The following is a 21,653-nucleotide window of genomic DNA, read 5'->3' on the forward strand; positions in this document are numbered from 1 at the left end:
GAACAGATCCAAGACCTGAAACACAAGGAGATGGAAAGAAAGCGTTGTGAAATCTGGAGGGAACCTCCAGGTTTCCACGCCTGCTGTGATGGATGCTTACAAGCGGGTGAGATGGATATCAGAGTGCAGGAGCCCAGGAACAGATCCAAGACCTGAAACACAAGGAGATTGGAAAGAAAGCGTTGTGAAATCTGGAGGGAACCTCCAGGTTTCCACGCCTGCTGTGATGGATGCTTACAAGCGGGTGAGATGGATATCAGAGTGCAGGAGCCCAGGAACAGATCCAAGACCTGAAACACAAGGAGATTGGAAAGAAAGCGTTGTGAAATCTGGAGGGAACCTCCAGGTTTCCACGCCTGCTGTGATGGATGCTTACAAGCGGGTGAGATGGATATCAGAGTGCAGGAGCCCAGGAACAGATCCAAGACCTGAAACACAAGGAGATTGGAAAGAAAGCGTTGTGAAATCTGGAGGGAACCTCCAGGTTTCCACGCCTGCTGTGATGGATGCTTACAAGCGGGTGAGATGGATATCAGAGTGCAGGAGCCCAGGAACAGATCCAAGACCTGAAACACAAGGAGATTGGAAAGAAAGCGTTGTGAAATCTGGAGGGAACCTCCAGGTTTCCACGCCTGCTGTGATGGATGCTTACAAGCGGGTGAGATGGATATCAGAGTGCAGGAGCCCAGGAACAGATCCAAGACCTGAAACACAAGGAGATTGGAAAGAAAGCGTTGTGAAATCTGGAGGGAACCTCCAGGTTTCCACGCCTGCTGTGATGGATGCTTACAAGCGGGTGAGATGGATATCAGAGTGCAGGAGCCCAGGAACAGATCCAAGACCTGAAACACAAGGAGATGGAAAGAAAGCGTTGTGAAATCTGGAGGGAACCTCCAGGTTTCCACGCCTGCTGTGATGGATGCTTACAAGCGGGTGAGATGGATATCAGAGTGCAGGAGCCCAGGAACAGATCCAAGACCTGAAACAAAGGAGATGGAAAGAAAGCGTTGTGAAATCTGGAGGGAACCTCCAGGTTTCCACGCCTGCTGTGATGGATGCTTACAAGCGGGTGAGATGGATATCAGAGTGCAGGAGCCCAGGAACAGATCCAAGACCTGAAACACAAGGAGATGGAAAGAAAGCGTTGTGAAATCTGGAGGGAACCTCCAGGTTTCCACGCCTGCTGTGATGGATGCTTACAAGCGGGTGAGATGGATATCAGAGTGCAGGAGCCCAGGAACAGATCCAAGACCTGAAACACAAGGAGATGGAAAGAAAGCGTTGTGAAATCTGGAGGGAACCTCCAGGTTTCCACGCCTGCTGTGATGGATGCTTACAAGCGGGTGAGATGGATATCAGAGTGCAGGAGCCCAGGAACAGATCCAAGACCTGAAACACAAGGAGATGGAAAGAAAGCGTTGTGAAATCTGGAGGGAACCTCCAGGTTTCCACGCCTGCTGTGATGGATGCTTACAAGCGGGTGAGATGGATATCAGAGTGCAGGAGCCCAGGAACAGATCCAAGACCTGAAACACAAGGAGATGGAAAGAAAGCGTTGTGAAATCTGGAGGGAACCTCCAGGTTTCCACGCCTGCTGTGATGGATGCTTACAAGCGGGTGAGATGGATATCAGAGTGCAGGAGCCCAGGAACAGATCCAAGACCTGAAACACAAGGAGATGGAAAGAAAGCGTTGTGAAATCTGGAGGGAACCTCCAGGTTTCCACGCCTGCTGTGATGGATGCTTACAAGCGGGTGAGATGGATATCAGAGTGCAGGAGCCCAGGAACAGATCCAAGACCTGAAACACAAGGAGATGGAAAGAAAGCGTTGTGAAATCTGGAGGGAACCTCCAGGTTTCCACGCCTGCTGTGATGGATGCTTACAAGCGGGTGAGATGGATATCAGAGTGCAGGAGCCCAGGAACAGATCCAAGACCTGAAACACAAGGAGATGGAAAGAAAGCGTTGTGAAATCTGGAGGGAACCTCCAGGTTTCCACGCCTGCTGTGATGGATGCTTACAAGCGGGTGAGATGGATATCAGAGTGCAGGAGCCCAGGAACAGATCCAAGACCTGAAACACAAGGAGATGGAAAGAAAGCGTTGTGAAATCTGGAGGGAACCTCCAGGTTTCCACGCCTGCTGTGATGGATGCTTACAAGCGGGTGAGATGGATATCAGAGTGCAGGAGCCCAGGAACAGATCCAAGACCTGAAACACAAGGAGATGGAAAGAAAGCGTTGTGAAATCTGGAGGGAACCTCCAGGTTTCCACGCCTGCTGTGATGGATGCTTACAAGCGGGTGAGATGGATATCAGAGTGCAGGAGCCCAGGAACAGATCCAAGACCTGAAACAAGGAGATGGAAAGAAAGCGTTGTGAAATCTGGAGGGAACCTCCAGGTTTCCACGCCTGCTGTGATGGATGCTTACAAGCGGGTGAGATGGATATCAGAGTGCAGGAGCCCAGGAACAGATCCAAGACCTGAAACACAAGGAGATGGAAAGAAAGCGTTGTGAAATCTGGAGGGAACCTCCAGGTTTCCACGCCTGCTGTGATGGATGCTTACAAGCGGGTGAGATGGATATCAGAGTGCAGGAGCCCAGGAACAGATCCAAGACCTGAAACACAAGGAGATGGAAAGAAAGCGTTGTGAAATCTGGAGGGAACCTCCAGGTTTCCACGCCTGCTGTGATGGATGCTTACAAGCGGGTGAGATGGATATCAGAGTGCAGGAGCCCAGGAACAGATCCAAGACCTGAAACACAAGGAGATGGAAAGAAAGCGTTGTGAAATCTGGAGGGAACCTCCAGGTTTCCACGCCTGCTGTGATGGATGCTTACAAGCGGGTGAGATGGATATCAGAGTGCAGGAGCCCAGGAACAGATCCAAGACCTGAAACACAAGGAGATGGAAAGAAAGCGTTGTGAAATCTGGAGGGAACCTCCAGGTTTCCACGCCTGCTGTGATGGATGCTTACAAGCGGGTGAGATGGATATCAGAGTGCAGGAGCCCAGGAACAGATCCAAGACCTGAAACATAAGGAGATGGAAAGAAAGCGTTGTGAAATCTGGAGGGAACCTCCAGGTTTCCACGCCTGCTGTGATGGATGCTTACAAGCGGGTGAGATGGATATCAGAGTGCAGGAGCCCAGGAACAGATCCAAGACCTGAAACACAAGGAGATGGAAAGAAAGCGTTGTGAAATCTGGAGGGAACCTCCAGGTTTCCACGCCTGCTGTGATGGATGCTTACAAGCGGGTGAGATGGATATCAGAGTGCAGGAGCCCAGGAACAGATCCAAGACCTGAAACATAAGGAGATGGAAAGAAAGCGTTGTGAAATCTGGAGGGAACCTCCAGGTTTCCACGCCTGCTGTGATGGATGCTTACAAGCGGGTGAGATGGATATCAGAGTGCAGGAGCCCAGGAACAGATCCAAGACCTGAAACACAAGGAGATGGAAAGAAAGCGTTGTGAAATCTGGAGGGAACCTCCAGGTTTCCACGCCTGCTGTGATGGATGCTTACAAGCGGGTGAGATGGATATCAGAGTGCAGGAGCCCAGGAACAGATCCAAGACCTGAAACACAAGGAGAGTGGAAAGAAAGCGTTGTGAAATCTGGAGGGAACCTCCAGGTTTCCACGCCTGCTGTGATGGATGCTTACAAGCGGGTGAGATGGATATCAGAGTGCAGGAGCCCAGGAACAGATCCAAGACCTGAAACACAAGGAGATGGAAAGAAAGCGTTGTGAAATCTGGAGGGAACCTCCAGGTTTCCACGCCTGCTGTGATGGATGCTTACAAGCGGGTGAGATGGATATCAGAGTGCAGGAGCCCAGGAACAGATCCAAGACCTGAAACACAAGGAGATGGAAAGAAAGCGTTGTGAAATCTGGAGGGAACCTCCAGGTTTCCACGCCTGCTGTGATGGATGCTTACAAGCGGGTGAGATGGATATCAGAGTGCAGGAGCCCAGGAACAGATCCAAGACCTGAAACATAAGGAGATGGAAAGAAAGCGTTGTGAAATCTGGAGGGAACCTCCAGGTTTCCACGCCTGCTGTGATGGATGCTTACAAGCGGGTGAGATGGATATCAGAGTGCAGGAGCCCAGGAACAGATCCAAGACCTGAAACACAAGGAGATTGGAAAGAAAGCGTTGTGAAATCTGGAGGGAACCTCCAGGTTTCCACGCCTGCTGTGATGGATGCTTACAAGCGGGTGAGATGGATATCAGAGTGCAGGAGCCCAGGAACAGATCCAAGACCTGAAACATAAGGAGATGGAAAGAAAGCGTTGTGAAATCTGGAGGGAACCTCCAGGTTTCCACGCCTGCTGTGATGGATGCTTACAAGCGGGTGAGATGGATATCAGAGTGCAGGAGCCCAGGAACAGATCCAAGACCTGAAACATAAGGAGATGGAAAGAAAGCGTTGTGAAATCTGGAGGGAACCTCCAGGTTTCCACGCCTGCTGTGATGGATGCTTACAAGCGGGTGAGATGGATATCAGAGTGCAGGAGCCCAGGAACAGATCCAAGACCTGAAACACAAGGAGATGGAAAGAAAGCGTTGTGAAATCTGGAGGGAACCTCCAGGTTTCCACGCCTGCTGTGATGGATGCTTACAAGCGGGTGAGATGGATATCAGAGTGCAGGAGCCCAGGAACAGATCCAAGACCTGAAACACAAGGAGATGGAAAGAAAGCGTTGTGAAATCTGGAGGGAACCTCCAGGTTTCCACGCCTGCTGTGATGGATGCTTACAAGCGGGTGAGATGGATATCAGAGTGCAGGAGCCCAGGAACAGATCCAAGACCTGAAACAAAGGAGAGTGGAAAGAAAGCGTTGTGAAATCTGGAGGGAACCTCCAGGTTTCCACGCCTGCTGTGATGGATGCTTACAAGCGGGTGAGATGGATATCAGAGTGCAGGAGCCCAGGAACAGATCCAAGACCTGAAACATAAGGAGATGGAAAGAAAGCGTTGTGAAATCTGGAGGGAACCTCCAGGTTTCCACGCCTGCTGTGATGGATGCTTACAAGCGGGTGAGATGGATATCAGAGTGCAGGAGCCCAGGAACAGATCCAAGACCTGAAACATAAGGAGAGTGGAAAGAAAGCGTTGTGAAATCTGGAGGGAACCTCCAGGTTTCCACGCCTGCTGTGATGGATGCTTACAAGCGGGTGAGATGGATATCAGAGTGCAGGAGCCCAGGAACACATCCAAGACCTGAAACATAAGGAGATGGAAAGAAAGCGTTGTGAAATCTGGAGGGAACCTCCAGGTTTCCACGCCTGCTGTGATGGATGCTTACAAGCGGGTGAGATGGATATCAGAGTGCAGGAGCCCAGGAACAGATCCAAGACCTGAAACACAAGGAGATGGAAAGAAAGCGTTGTGAAATCTGGAGGGAACCTCCAGGTTTCCACGCCTGCTGTGATGGATGCTTACAAGCGGGTGAGATGGATATCAGAGTGCAGGAGCCCAGGAACAGATCCAAGACCTGAAACACAAGGAGATGGAAAGAAAGCGTTGTGAAATCTGGAGGGAACCTCCAGGTTTCCACGCCTGCTGTGATGGATGCTTACAAGCGGGTGAGATGGATATCAGAGTGCAGGAGCCCAGGAACAGATCCAAGACCTGAAACATAAGGAGAGTGGAAAGAAAGCGTTGTGAAATCTGGAGGGAACCTCCAGGTTTCCACGCCTGCTGTGATGGATGCTTACAAGCGGGTGAGATGGATATCAGAGTGCAGGAGCCCAGGAACACATCCAAGACCTGAAACACAAGGAGATTGGAAAGAAAGCGTTGTGAAATCTGGAGGGAACCTCCAGGTTTCCACGCCTGCTGTGATGGATGCTTACAAGCGGGTGAGATGGATATCAGAGTGCAGGAGCCCAGGAACAATCCAAGACCTGAAACATAAGGAGATGGAAAGAAAGCGTTGTGAAATCTGGAGGGAACCTCCAGGTTTCCACGCCTGCTGTGATGGATGCTTACAAGCGGGTGAGATGGATATCAGAGTGCAGGAGCCCAGGAACACATCCAAGACCTGAAACATAAGGAGATGGAAAGAAAGCGTTGTGAAATCTGGAGGGAACCTCCAGGTTTCCACGCCTGCTGTGATGGATGCTTACAAGCGGGTGAGATGGATATCAGAGTGCAGGAGCCCAGGAACACATCCAAGACCTGAAACACAAGGAGATTGGAAAGAAAGCGTTGTGAAATCTGGAGGGAACCTCCAGGTTTCCACGCCTGCTGTGATGGATGCTTACAAGCGGGTGAGATGGATATCAGAGTGCAGGAGCCCAGGAACAGATCCAAGACCTGAAACATAAGGAGATTGGAAAGAAAGCGTTGTGAAATCTGGAGGGAACCTCAGGTTTCCACGCCTGCTGTGATGGATGCTTACAAGCGGGTGAGATGGATATCAGTGTGCAGGAGCCAGGAACAGATCCAAGACCTGAAACACAAGGAGATTGGAAAGAAGCGTTGTGAAATCTGGAGGGAACCTCCAGGTTTCACGCCTGCTGTGATGGATGCTTACAAGCGGGTGAGATGGATATCAGAGTGCAGGAGCCCAGGAACAGGTCCAAGACCTGAAACATAAGGAGATTGGAAAGAAAGCGTTGTGAAATCTGGAGGAACCTCCAGGTTTCCACGCCTGCTGTGATGGATGTTACAAGCGGGTGAGATGGATATCAGAGTGCAGGAGCCCAGGAACAGATCCAAGACCTGAAACACAAGGAGATGGAAAGAAAGCGTTGTGAAATCTGGAGGGAACCTCCAGGTTTCCACGCCGCTGTGATGGATGCTTACAAGCGGGTGAGATGGATATCAGAGTGCAGGAGCCCAGGAAAGTCCAGACTGAACAAAGGAGATGGAAAGAAAGCGTTGTGAAATCTGGAGGGAACTCCAGGTTTCCGCCGCTGTGATGGATGTTACAAGCGGTGAGATGGATATCAGAGTGCAGGAGCCAGGAAAGATCCAAGACCTGAAACACAAGGAGAGTGGAAGAAAGCGTTGTGAAATCTGGAGGGAACCTCAGGTTCCACGCCTGCTGTGATGGATGCTTACAAGCGGGTGAGATGGATATCAGAGTGCAGGAGCCCAGGAACAGATCCAAGACCTGAAACACAAGGAGAGTGGAAAGAAAGCGTTGTGAAATCTGGAGGGGAACCTCCAGGTTTCCAGCCTGCTGTGATGGATGCTTACAAGCGGGTGAGATGGATATCAGAGTGCAGGAGCCCAGAACAGATCCAAGACCTGAACACAAGGAGATTGGAAAGAAAGCGTTGTGAAATCTGGAGGGAACCTCCAGGTTTCCACGCCTGCTGTGATGGATGCTTACAAGCGGGTGAGATGGATATCAGAGTGCAGGAGCCAGGAACAGGTCCAAGACCTGAAACATAAGGAGATGGAAAGAAAGCGTTTGAAATCTGGAGGGAACTCCAGGTTTCCAGCTGCTGTGATGGATGCTTACAAGCGGGTGAGATGGATATCAGAGTGCAGGAGCCCAGGACAGGTCCAAGACCTGAAACAAGGGAGTTGGAAAGAAGCGTTGTGAAATCTGGAGGGAACCTCCAGGTTTCCAGCCTGCTGTGATGGATGCTTACAAGCGGTGAGATGGATATCAGAGTGCAGGAGCCCAGGAACAGGTCCAAGACTGAAACATATGGAGTTTGGAAAGAAAGCGTTGTGAATCTGGAGGGAACCTCCAGGTTTCCACGCAGCTGTGATGGATGGCTTACAGGCGGGTGAGGGATGGATTGTTTAAAATTCAGTGATTGCAGCTAGCCAGGAACAATCAAGACCTGAAACACAAGGAGATTGGAAAAAGCATTGTGAAATCTGGAGGGAACCTCCAGGTTTTCCACGCCTGCTGTGATGGATGCTTACAAGCGGGTGAGATGGATATCAGAGTGCAGGAGCCCAGGAACAGATCAAGACCTGAAACACAAGGAGTTGGAAGAAAGCGTTGTGAAATCTGGAGGAACCTCAGGTTTCCACGCCTGCTGTGATGGATGCTTACAAGCGGGTGAGATGGATATCAGAGTGCAGGAGCCCAGGAACAGATCCAAGACCTGAAACACAAGGAGATTGGAAACAAAGCTTTTGAAATCTGGAGGGACCTCAGGTTTCACGCCTGCTGTGATGGATGCTTACAAGCGGGTGAGATGGATATCAGAGTGCAGGAGCCCAGGAACAGATCAAGACCTGAAACACAAGGAGATTGGAAGAAAGCGTTGTGAAATCTGGAGGGAACCTCCAGGTTTCCACGCCAGCTGTGATGGATGCTTACAAGCGGGTGAGATGGAATCAGAGTGCAGGAGCCCAGGAACAGATCCAAGACCTGAAACATAAGGAGTTGGAAAGAAGCGTTGTGAAATCTGGAGGGAACCTCCAGGTTTCCACGCCTGCTGTGATGGATGCTTACAAGCGGGTGAGATGGATATCAGGTGCAGGAGCCCAGGAACAGGTCAAGACCTGAAACACAGGAGATTGGAAAGAAAGCGTTGTGAAATCTGGAGGGAACCTCAGGTTTCCACGCCTGCTGTGATGGATGCTTACAAGCGGGTGAGATGGATATCAGAGTGCAGGAGCCAGGAACAGTCCAAGACCTGAAACATAAGGAGTGGAAGAAAGCGTTGTGAAATCTGGAGGGAACCTCCAGGTTTCCACGCTGCTGTGATGGTGCTTACAAGCGGGTGAGATGGATATCAGTGTGCAGGAGCCCAGGAACAGATCCAAGACCTGAAACAAAGGAGATTGGAAAGAAGCGTTGTGAAATCTGGAGGGAACCTCCAGGTTTCCACGCCAGCTGTGATGGATGCTTACAGCGGGTGAGATGGATATCAGAGTGCAGGAGCCCAGGAACAGATCCAAGACCTGAAACACAAGGGATTGGAAAGAAAGCGTTGTGAAATCTGGAGGAACCTCCAGGTTTCCACGCCTGCTGTGATGGATGCTTACAAGCGGGTGAGATGGATATCAGGTGCAGGAGCCCAGGAACAGATCCAAGACCTGAACACAAGGGAGTGGAAAGAAAGCGTTGTGAAATTGGAGGGAACCTCCAGGTTTTCCACGCCTGCTGTGATGGATGCTTACAGCGGGTGAGATGGATATCAGAGTGCAGGAGCCCAGGAACAGGTCCAAGACCTGAAACATAAGGAGATTGGAAAGAAAGCGTTGTGAAATCTGGAGGGAACCTCCAGGTTTCCACGCCTGCTGTGATGGATGCTTACAAGCGGGTGAGATGGATATCAGAGTGCAGGACCCAGGAACAGTCCAAGACCTGAACACAAGGAGAGTGGAAAGAAAGCGTTGTGAAATCTGGAGGGAACCTCCAGGTTTCCACGCCTGCTGTGATGGATGCTTACAAGCGGGTGAGATGGATATCAGAGTGCAGGAGCCAGGAACAGATCCAAGACCTGAAACAAAGGAGATTGGAAAGAAAGCGTTGTGAAATCTGGAGGAACCTCCAGGTTTCCACGCCTGCTGTGATGGATGCTTACAAGCGGGTGAGATGGATATCAGAGTGCAGGAGCCCAGGAACAGATCCAAGACCTGAAACATAAGGAGATGGAAAGAAGCGTTGTGAAATCTGGAGGGAACCTCAGGTTTCCACGCCTGCTGTGATGGATGCTTACAAGCGGGTGAGATGGATATCAGAGTGCAGGAGCCCAGGAACAGTCCAAGACCTGAAACATAAGGAGTTGGAAAGAAGCGTTGTGAAATCTGGAGGAACCTCAGGTTTCCACGCCTGCTGTGATGGATGCTTACAAGCGGGTGAGATGGATATCAGAGTGCAGGAGCCCAGGAACAGATCCAAGACCTGAAACAAAGGAGTGGAAAGAAGCGTTGTGAAATCTGGAGGGAACTCCAGGTTTCCACGCCTGCTGTGATGGATGCTTACAAGCGGGTGAGATGGATATCAGAGTGCAGGAGCCCAGGAACAGATCCAAGACCTGAAACATAAGGAGATGGAAGAAAGCGTTGTGAAATCTGGAGGGAACCTCCAGGTTTCACGCCTGCTGTGATGGATGCTTACAAGCGGGTGAGATGGATATCAGAGTGCAGGAGCCAGGAACAGATCCAAGACCTGAAACAAAGGAGATTGGAAAGAAAGCGTTGTGAAATCTGGAGGGAACTCCAGGTTTCCACGCCTGCTGTGATGGATGCTTACAAGCGGGTGAGATGGATATCAGAGTGCAGGAGCCAGGAACAGATCCAAGACCTGAAACATAAGGAGATTGGAAAGAAAGCGTTGTGAAATCTGGAGGGAACCTCCAGGTTTCCACGCCGCTGTGATGGATGCTTACAAGCGGGTGAGATGGATATCAGAGTGCAGGAGCCCAGGAACAGTCAAGACCTGAAACATAGGAGATTGGAAAGAAAGCGTTGTGAAATCTGGAGGGAACCTCCAGGTTTCCACGCCTGCTGTGATGGATGCTTACAAGCGGGTGAGATGGATATCAGAGTGCAGGAGCCCAGGAACAGTCCAAGACCTGAAACACAAGGAGATGGAAAGAAAGCGTTGTGAAATCTGGAGGGAACTCCAGGTTTCCACGCCTGCTGTGATGGATGCTTACAAGCGGTGAGATGGATATCAGAGTGCAGGAGCCCAGGAAAGATCCAAGACCTGAAACACAAGGAGATGGAAAGAAGCGTTGTGAAATCTGGAGGGAACCTCCAGGTTTCCACGCCTGCTGTGATGGATGCTTACAAGCGGGTGAGATGGATATCAGAGTGCAGGAGCCCAGGAACAGGTCCAAGACCTGAAACAAGGAGATTGGAAAGAAAGCGTTGTGAAATCTGGAGGGAACCTCCAGGTTTCACGCTGCTGTGATGGATGTTACAAGCGGGTGAGATGGATATCAGAGTGCAGGAGCCCAGGAACAGATCCAAGACCTGAAACAAGGAGTTGGAAAGAAAGCGTGTGAAATCTGGAGGGAACCTCAGTTTCCACCTGCTGTGATGGATGCTTACAAGCGGGTGAGATGGATATCAGAGTGCAGGAGCCCAGGAACAGGTCCAAGACCTGAAACACAAGGAGATGGAAAGAAAGCGTTGTGAAATCTGGAGGGAACCTCAGGTTTCCACGCCTGCTGTGATGGATGCTTACAAGCGGGTGAGATGGATATCAGAGTGCAGGAGCCAGGAACAGATCCAAGACCTGAAACACAAGGAGATGGAAAGAAAGCTTGTGAAATCTGGAGGAACTCCAGGTTTCCACGCTGCTGTGATGGATGCTTACAAGCGGGTGAGATGGATATCAGAGTGCAGGAGCCCAGGAACAGATCCAAGACCTGAAACATAGGAGTTGGGAAAGAAAGCGTTGTGAAATCTGGAGGGAACCTCCAGGTTTCCACGCTGCTGTGATGGATGCTTACAAGCGGGTGAGATGGATATCAGAGTGCAGGAGCCCAGGAACAGGTCCAAGACCTGAAACAAGGAGATTGGAAAGAAAGCGTTGTGAAATCTGGAGGGAACCTCAGGTTTCCACGCTGCTGTGATGGATGCTTACAAGCGGGTGAGATGGATATCAGAGTGCAGGAGCCCAGGAACAGGTCCAAGACTGAACAAAGGAGTGGAAAGAAAGCGTTGTGAATCTGGAGGGAACCTCAGGTTTCCACGCCTGCTGTGATGGATGCTTACAAGCGGGTGAGATGGATATCAGAGTGCAGGAGCCCAGGAACAGATCCAAGACCTGAAACAAAGGAGAGTGGAAAGAAAGCGTTGTGAAATCTGGAGGAACCTCAGGTTTCCACGCCTGCTGTGATGGATGTTACAAGCGGGTGAGATGGATATAGAGTGCAGGAGCCCAGGAACAGATCCAAGACTGAAACAAAGGAGATGGAAAGAAAGCTGTGAATCTGGAGGGAACCTCAGGTTTCCACGCCTGCTGTGATGGATGCTTACAAGCGGGTGAGATGGATATCAGAGTGCAGGAGCCAGGAACAGTCCAAGACTGAACAAAGGAGATGGAAGAAAGCGTTGTGAAATCTGGAGGAACTCCAGTTTCCACGCCTGCTGTGATGGATGCTTACAAGCGGGTAGATGGATATCAGAGTGCAGGAGCCAGGAACAGTCCAAGACTGAAACATAAGGAGATGGAAAAAAGCGTTGTGAAATCTGAGGAACCTCCAGGTTTCCACGCCTGCTGTGATGGATGCTTACAAGCGGGTGAGATGGATATCAGAGTGCAGGAGCCCAGGAACAGGTCCAAGACCTGAAACACAGGAGATTGGAAAGAAAGCGTTGTGAAATCTGGAGGGAACTCCAGGTTTCCCGCCTGTGATGATGCTTACAAGCGGTGAGATGGATATCAGAGTGCAGGAGCCAGAAAGTCCAGACCTGAAACAAAGGAGATTGGAAAGAAAGCGTGAAATCTGAGGAACCTCCAGGTTTCCACGCCTGCTGTGATGGATGCTTACAAGCGGGTGAGATGGATATCAGAGTGCAGGAGCCCAGGAACAGTCCAAGACCTGAAACAAAGGAGATTGGAAAGAAAGCGTTGTGAATCTGGAGGGAACTCCAGGTTTCCACGCCTGCTGTGATGGATGCTTACAAGCGGGTGAGATGGATATAGAGTGCAGGAGCCCAGGAACAGATCCAAGACCTGAAACATAAGGAGAGTGGAAGAAAGCGTTGTGAAATCTGGAGGAACCTCAGGTTTCCACGCCTGCTGTGATGGATGCTTACAAGCGGGTGAGATGGATATCAGTGTGCAGGAGCCCAGGAACAGGTCCAAGACCTGAAACATAAGGAGATGGAAAGAAAGCGTTGTGAAATCTGGAGGGAACTCCAGGTTCCACGCCTGCTGTGATGGATGCTTACAAGCGGGTGAGATGGATATCAGAGTGCAGGAGCCCAGGAACAGATCCAAGACCTGAACACAAGGAGATGGAAAGAAAGCGTTGTGAAATCTGGAGGGAACCTCCAGGTTTCACGCCTGTGTGATGGATGTTACAAGCGGGTGAGATGGATATCAGAGTGCAGGAGCCCAGGAACAGATCCAAGACCTGAAACAAAGGAGATTGGAAAGAAAGCGTTGTGAAATCTGGAGGGAACCTCCAGTTTCCACGCCGCTGTGATGGATGCTTACAAGCGGGTGAGATGGATATCAGAGTGCAGGAGCCCAGGAACAGGTCCAAGACTGAACACAAGGAGATTGGAAAGAAGCGTGTGAAATCTGGAGGGAACCTCCAGGTTCCACGCCGCTGTGATGGATGCTTACAAGCGGTGAGATGGATATCAGAGTGCAGGAGCCCAGGAACAGTCCAAGACTGAAACATAAGGAGATGGAAAGAAAGCGTTGTGAAGTCTGGAGGAACTACAGGTTCCACGCCTGCTGTGATGGATGCTTACAAGCGGGTGAGATGAAATCAGGTGCAGGAGCCAGGAACAGGTCCAAGACATGAAACATAAGGAGATGGAAAGAAAGCGTTGTGAAATCTGGAGGAACTCAGGTTTCCACGCTGCTGTGATGGATGCTTACAAGCGGTGAGATGATATCAGGTGCAGGAGCCCAGGAACAGGTCCAAGACTGAAACATAGGAGAGTGGAAAGAAAGCGTTGTGAATCTGGAGGAACCTACAGTTTCCACGCCGCTGTGATGGATGCTTACAAGCGGGTGAGATGGATATCAGAGTGCAGGAGCCCAGGAACAGGTCCAAGACCTGAAACATAAGAGAGTGGAAAGAAAGCGTTGTGAAATCTGGAGGGAACCTCAGGTTTCCACGCCGCTGTGATGGATGCTTACAAGCGGGTGAGATGATATCAGAGTGCAGGAGCCCGGAACAGTCCAAGACCTGAAACATAAGGAGAGGAAAGAAAGCGTTGTGAAATCTGGAGGGAACCTCCAGGTTTCCACGCCTGCTGTGATGGATGCTTACAAGCGGGTGAGATGGATATCAGAGTGCAGGAGCCAGGAACAGATCAAGACCTGAAACATAAGGAGATGGAAAGAAAGCGTTGTGAAATCTGGAGGGAACCTCCAGGTTTCCACGCCTGCTGTGATGGATGCTTACAAGCGGTGAGATGGATATCAGAGTGCAGGAGCCCAGGAACAGATCCAAGACCTGAACATAAGGAGAGTGAAGAAAGCGTTGGAAATCTGGAGGGAACCTCAGTTCCACGCCTGCTGTGATGGATGCTTACAAGCGGGTGAGATGGATATCAGAGTGCAGGAGCCCAGGAACAGTCCAAGACCGAACACAAGGAGATGGAAAGAAAGCGTTGTGAAATCTGGAGGGAACCTCCAGGTTCCACGCCGCTGTGATGGATGCTTACAAGCGGGTGAGATGGATATCAGAGTGCAGGAGCCCAGGAACAGATCCAGACCTGAAACAAGGAGATGGAAAGAAGCGTTGTGAAATCTGGAGGGAACCTCCAGGTTTCCACGCCTGCTGTGATGGATGCTTACAAGCGGGTGAGATGGATATCAGAGTGCAGGAGCCCAGGAACAGTCAAGACTGAAACAAAGGAGATGGAAAAAAGGTGTGAAATCTGGAGGAACTCCAGTTTCCACGCTGCTGTGATGGTGCTTACAGCGGGTGAGATGGATATCAGAGTGCAGGAGCCCAGGACAATCCAAGACTGAAACACAAGGAGAGTGGAAGAAAGCGTTGTGAAATCTGGAGGGAACCTCCAGGTTTCCACGCCGCTGTGATGGATGCTTACAGCGGGTGAGATGGATATCAGAGTGCAGGAGCCCAGGAACAGTCAAGACCTGAAACATAAGGAGATGGAAAGAAAGCGTTGTGAAATCTGGAGGGAACCTCCAGTTTCCACGCCTGCTGTGATGGATGCTACAGGCGGGTGAGATGGATATCAGTGTGCAGGAGCCCAGGAACAGATCCAGACCTGAAACACAAGGAGATGGAAAGAAAGCGTTGTGAAATCTGGAGGGAACCTCCAGGTTTCCACGCGGCTGTGATGGATAATTACAAGCGGGTGAGATGTATATCAGAGTGCAGGAGCCCAGGAACAGGTCCAAGACCTGAAACATATGGAGTTTGGAAAGAAAGCGTTGTGAAATCTGGAGGGAACAGACTAACACAAACTAATGCTGTTTTTGACTTCTATTTATGCCCTCAGTAGGCGTGACCTAACGGCCGCACTTCAAAGCACGACCGAACTTCAAAGCACTCAGCCTTTTGACGCGTCATGTAATCTTCGTTCTAATGGCGCAACTCCTCCCACTCATTCATAATCCGACCTCCGCGTTTGCACTCGCTGCCTACAAGAGCGCCCAAATTTGAACATCACTGATGTTCATCGGATTTACAGAGTGACGACAACCCCCGTCAGCATGTTAGTGGGATCCTATAAAGGATTTAAGTTATATGCTGCATCATATATACACAACTACGAAGGTAAGAAACGTAAATTAACCGACAAAGAAATGTTAGCTAACGTGAAATGCAAACACTACGTTACTCCGCTATGTGTTTCATTTGATGTCAATTCTCTACATTACATGTTTCCTTAAACGGTGTTTATAGTTGAGGTTTAACTAATGTCACTTTTGTTGTTAGACACTTTTATAATAGCGTTAGGTAGTTGGCTAACTAAGCAGGTAGTTAACTACCCAATGCTACTCTTGCTACGTGTAAAGTATATATGTTTAAGATGTGTTGACATGAGTAGTACAGAAATAATGCTAATGGTTCTTGTATCTTTATTCAGTGTCCAAAAACACAGGTTGACAGGGGAAGTCGGTGTGAGAGCCCTGTGCTACAGGTCAATGAGGAAGAGTGAGGCACCACACAGACTAAGTGTAGGCAGGAAGCTGTGTAAGTTGTTAATCCCTGTTCAGTGGGGTTCAGTTCATTTAAGCATTAGTTAAGTTCATTCCTGAAGGCCCATCAACTTGAATGTTTTCCTTGTCCCCTGCTTTATCACACCTAATTTGACTAGTCAGATGTGTTTGGGTGATCAGAAACAAATTTACACCAAGTTAATACTGCAAATATACACAATCTAAGTTATTACAGTTATCAAGGATGGTTAAATTGTTTTAATAGGGAGAGAAGGAAACACTAAGCATTCAGGAGGGTAAGCCTGTAGGGGTCAGTAACCATAACACTGAACTATGTTCCTGTTCGGCTCTTCCATGAAGATGATGTTACATTTTTAATTTTAGTTCTTTCTTCTTAGATTAAGCTTCTGGATTCATCGCCGGTGGTACTGACACATAGCCAGTGCTCCTGTGTGGCAGGTGCTGTTATGTGCAATCACACAGTGGCACTGCTCTTCCAAACAGCACACTACTCACAACTCAGAGTGCCGGTTGTCCCCCTGTGCATAGCTGCACCGAATCTGAACAGCAATGGCACAAGCCACGGACAGTGGTAATTTAAATAAGGTTAAAGTTTTTGAATTAGACCATGTTTACATATGAACAGCAACACCATCCATAGTAAATGTGTCTTCTGTTAGGGTGTGAAGCCAGGACCTATCAACTCTATGATCTTCACTAAGCCGGTACCAAATAGGATGGCCCAGACTGGAGTACGGTAATTAGATTTGTAAAATTTGGTTTCCTGTGTTACAAATGCATGTTGCTATTTGTTCATACATGCATGTGTCAGAATAGGTATTAATTTACATACAACATTACACTTTCTGAAGACGGCTAACTCAGTCATGTACATATATACATCCCAGTCTCTAACTTATGCACCACTGTTTCACACTTTTTAGTTTAGTTGTTGTTCAGTATAATAACCTTCTTCCTTACATTATTGTCATTGATGTTTTCTTTAGGAGTGGATTCTACAGAGGCATTGTGGGTCCATTACCAGATCCCTGACCTGACAAGCCCCTTGTGGAAAGTGCCTTTGGGCTGGTGCAGGAGGGCAGTGTTCTGTCATGTCAGCAGCCGGTTTTGACAACCCGGTACATCACACTACACCGTGATGCACCACCAACACCGCACTTGCCTCTGGAGTATGGGTATGACATGAAGGAAACCCTGCTCGCTCAGACAGCCTGTGATATTTTCTCAAACCGCTGCGCTGAACCAGTTTCCAAAGAACATGCTGTGTGACACAATAAATATCCTTTAACCTGTTAACCTGTGGCTTCTGGAAGAAACTCGGGTGAGTCAGTCACTGCAAACACATTTGTATCATCAAGTGTTTGTCAAATGAAAATGATATGTTTTTCTACACTTAGGATAATTTTCTATGTTGCAGTGCAGTAAAGTGCACGTTTCTTCTGTGTTCAATCATACATGTTCTAATTGTTATAAACAGAAAAAATCTTTCTTACTTAACTGCTTGATTCTTAACTTGTTTAACTGAAACATGATGAAATGTCATAGTATTATTTTTTTTTTTAAATGTCCTTGGCAGTGCATGTGTCTGCATTGTAACTTACTAATAAAAAGTCCTGTGTGTACTTTGGTGTGTGGTTTATGTTATTTTATTGCAAATAAATAATAGTCATTTTATTTTACAGTTACACACAATCTTATATCTCTGGCATGGCATGGCAAGGCAATATCGGGTACATGCAATTCGAAACCTGACATTCCAGAGCAAAGCATGAAGCACACAGCACATGGTCAACGTGACTCATATGGAGACTGACAACATTACAAGGAATAAAGGAAAATTGAGGACTTAGCCACAGAAAAGACTTTTTTCCTTTTTTGTTACAATAATTCGAAAAGGTCAACTATGATTTTTAAATTAATATCATAGGTGTGAGTTTAGAGTTCAGATTTTTTCTGCACATTCTTTCTTTTTGTATTTAATTATGATGGTAAATACATTTCGCAACATATCTGCCTGCACTTGCTCTTAAAGTAGGAACAGTTCACCTTTCCAGCTGTATTTTTAATACTGATGAGTTTACTTTAATTGTTAGCCTATTGGTCAAAATGTATTGTTCTTCTGATTCATGTGTAATGCTTTACTCAAATAATACATCCACATTTCAGCACGTAAGCAGCTGTTTGTCTCAGTATTACCTGATAACATACTGAGGCCTGCTGATCACGAAGTATGTGGGAAATAAAAGCATGTTAGGAAGAGACTAGGGCCATTTCAGTTCGCGCCTGCTTTCTCTCCAACGCCTTGGCTCAAAGAATGTGCTGATGCTGAAGTTGACCTCGACCTTGTGAGCCAATTTTGTTTCATGTCCCACTTCACATGCTGCAGATGCTCCTGCAGCTCAGTCTTCTCATTGTTTGCAGGGATAACCATTTCATTTGAGGAAGAGGAGTAGGAATGTAGTCCAAAGACAAATGGATGTGGAGAGGAACACTGGGACTTTCTCTCTTTCTATCTCTGTTTTTTTCAGTTGCTAGTTTCCCCTCAAGAGGAATGAGCGCATGTTTGTGGGCTCTGTTGCCACATGTTGTGGTTCACTTTCTAGAATAAGGATGAGTTAGTTTCTGGTCAGACCACAGAGAAGCAGCCAGAAAGAAAACGTGCTTCCTTGTCAAGAACAAACACAAAACATTTGCATGACTTAGTGTAATTACTTGAGTACAGAGATTAGACTTAAAGTAGGATCATAATAATTTGTGACAAAATATTGTCAAGGGAACTTATTATGCTCATTTCCCTTTTTTAAACAATTCCTGCATTTTACCAGAGCGGTTTTGCATGATTCACAGTTTTAAAAAAATCCTTAGCTTTTTGGCTGAGATGAGCATTTAGAGACATTCCATTCACCTGAAGTAATTTACAGCCAATAGTATAGCAAAACTGCCTGAACGAGGCATGACGGAGACACACTTTCGTGTTTTTTATGCAAATTCTGACCCTACCTTCTGAATGTTGCTCATATTGTTTTTCCAGTCTTCTAATTTCCAATTTTGGTGAGCTGTGCTGTCTTAGTTGACAGGAGTGGGACCTGATGTAGTCTGCTGTTGTAGACCATCTGCTACAGGATTCAATGTGTTATTCAGAGATGTCTTTCTACACACCTTGGTTGATATGAGTGGTTATTTGAGTTATTTCTGCTTTCCTATTATCTTGAAGCAGTCTCGCCATTCTCCTCTGACATCAACAAGGCATTTTTACTCAAAGGACTGCTGCTCACTGCATATGTTCCTCTTTTAATCCCCAGAGATGGTTGTGTGGGAAATCCTAGCAGATCAACAGTTTCTGAAATACTCAGACCAGCCTGTCTTACACCAACAAATATGCAAAGTTTAAAGTTACCTAACTCACTTTTCTTCCCCAAAAAGTATGTGGATCCTTTAATATAACTGGAAGATTTCTATCCTGCTTGTTCAGAATCATTATTGCTTAGGAAAAGAAATGCACAGAGAATACTTTTGCTAATGTAGTCTTTTCGGTGAGGTTAGGATAGCACTTCAAGTGCAGCATCATCCTGGATTTAGGTGTCAAGACTGATATGCATCTTTCTCTCCCTGTGGCTTTTTACATCTGGACTCAAACAGAATTGCAACTCGTGAAAGAATTGTTTCCATACAAACATGCAGACTGCCTTCCAGTTTAACTCCACTCCTCAGCTTGTATAAAACCCTTTATAGTTCACTCTGTCTCCCTGCCCCAAAAAGCCACAGTACAACCAGAGATTATATATGCCAAGTAATGAGATGAAGAATAGGGACGATGGCATGTGGAGTTGATGCTGAGGAGAATTTACAACATCTGCCTTCTTTGTTGTGGCAAATGTCATGGCACAGTGGCCCGTGGAAATGGGATGGACTCAAGTGCAGTTTCAAAACCGGAGGCGAGAGGTGCGGTGTAACAAAGGTCTTTTATTCTCAATGTTTGGAAATCAACAGAAACTCAGACTAGTAATAAGGAACGTAAACTAGATGTCTGAGGTAAGAGAAACTATGACCATAACGGAACTACGACTAGATTACAGGGACGACTGGGTGCAGGGACAGGGCAGGGGAAACTGTGGCTGGCCAGGGCACTGAAACAGAGGAGAGAGCAGTCAGGGGAATCCAACAGCGAGCTGTGAGTGCATCTAAGAATAATTACACTGAGCTGCCTTACGTGCTTGCAGGTGGAGGTTGCTTGGAGGAGAGGGGGGGCAGGAGACAAAGACCCAGGTGGGTACAGCGTGCAATGCAGGGAGGCAGGCAGGAGAGACTGGCCGTTGGAAAAGGAGAGGTTACCGGCAGCTGAAACTGGAATCCAGGAGAGCTTGGTAGGTGGGTTCCAGATGCTGACGAGAAAACAGAATAAGGTAAGTACACACGATGATTCACCAAGGAACAGACGTGAGGCCGAGAACTGACTAAAGTTGGCAGATAATCTGGCGAAGACTAGTTGTGTGCGCAGGTCATAAATACTGCCGGTATGATTGCCATCAGGTGAGGAACAACAAAGACTCCACCCAGGGGGGAGGAGCTGATGCTGTGGAAAACTACCCAGACCATGACAGCAAATGCATGAGTTGGACCAATGTTTTGGTTAATTTCATGTCTGAACCAGACATGAAGAACCCTCGGTTTCTTGTTATGAAACTGAGCGCTCTTATGGATGAACAAGAAAATAATCTCATATATTGTAATTCAGAAAAAATGAGAAATGAGAAAAATATATATATAAAAAAAGCCAAACAAAACACCGGTCATATCTTTAGAAGCAACATTATGCCACAGACTGTCACTGTTGTGAGTCCATCCATTAGTTTGCAAAAACTTGTTATGAAGCCTCAAGCTGTGCACTTTTGCCATGACAGTCTAGACATGTTGAATCTGGGATATGACAAGTGAGTGTGGATTTCACTATTTAATTGAGGCACACGCTCAAAGGCTTGCAAGTTGTCAGTTACACAAAGGAGAACATAATTTATACAATGAAAGTCACATTGTATTAAATAAGACTTGAAACTAGTGACTCTGGCCACGAATTCATCAGGAAAGTGTTTCCTGAGGTTGTGGATCAAAGTCTTTGTTTTCCAGACTTCCATAGAAGAAGAATTATTTTCGAAACCAAATGAGTTCCCTCCTCATGGCCATCAGGAATACTGAAAGCTGAATTACTGGCTTCACTTTCCAAACGCCAAAGCTACATTCATGTTTTATATGCAGTCTATGGTTCTGGCATTTTTGTTACTGTGACTGTGAAGTGTCCCTTGTGTTAACGGCACAAACTGCTGACAACAATCCATGAACGCTCCAACCTCCTGAAAGAATTCACTGTCAAAGTCTTGTGTTCATCTATGGTAGGTCAGCTACACAGTATTACACAGGTGGTTCTAATGTTAAAATCTTTCTCCTGAGATACAAGTTTTGAATTATCATGTGCCATGATAACTTACAGATCTCACTGTGCCATATTATCCCAGTAGAGCACTTTGATCAACGACTACAGGCTTGCTTGTCGTTCCTAGAGCTCTAAAAGTAGAATGCGAGGCAGAGCCTTCAAGTCTCAGGTTCCTTTGTAGAACCATTTACACTTTGGATTCAGGAGACAGACGTCCCCTGTATTTTTAAGGTTAGCCTTAAAGTGTTCCTTTTTGAAACATCACTTAGTTATGCATCTTACATCAGTCTGTTGGAGGCCTTCCCATGATGGACACAGCATTTCTTCTCCACGTGTCTATGTGCCACTGCTGCACGTCATTAACAATGCCCTCTCTCTCCTGTAGTCTGTGTTTTGTTGATCGTTCTTCCTCTTTTATGTTTTTTCTTTAACCTAAGAGCT

General features: G+C 47.6%; 1 long non-coding RNA gene across 2 annotated transcripts; it reads left to right on the forward strand.

Annotated features, from left to right (window-relative positions):
* The first annotated feature begins 15,345 nt into the window (after window positions 1–15,345).
* On the forward strand, window positions 15,346–17,267 carry LOC109201093 (uncharacterized). 2 transcript variants are annotated; one of them, XR_002061090.2, is made up of 4 exons: window positions 15,346–15,377; window positions 16,162–16,355; window positions 16,444–16,520; window positions 16,771–17,267. It is a non-coding gene; the product is annotated as an uncharacterized LOC109201093 (long non-coding RNA). The 2 variants fall into 2 exon arrangements; XR_002061089.2 differs by lacking the exon at window positions 15,346–15,377 and adding an exon at window positions 15,698–15,781.
* The last annotated feature ends 4,386 nt before the right edge of the window (window positions 17,268–21,653 follow it).

Source organism: Oreochromis niloticus, unplaced genomic scaffold, assembly GCF_001858045.2.
Source record: "Oreochromis niloticus isolate F11D_XX unplaced genomic scaffold, O_niloticus_UMD_NMBU tig00008084_pilon, whole genome shotgun sequence".
NCBI classification, from domain to species: domain Eukaryota; kingdom Metazoa; phylum Chordata; class Actinopteri; order Cichliformes; family Cichlidae; genus Oreochromis; species Oreochromis niloticus.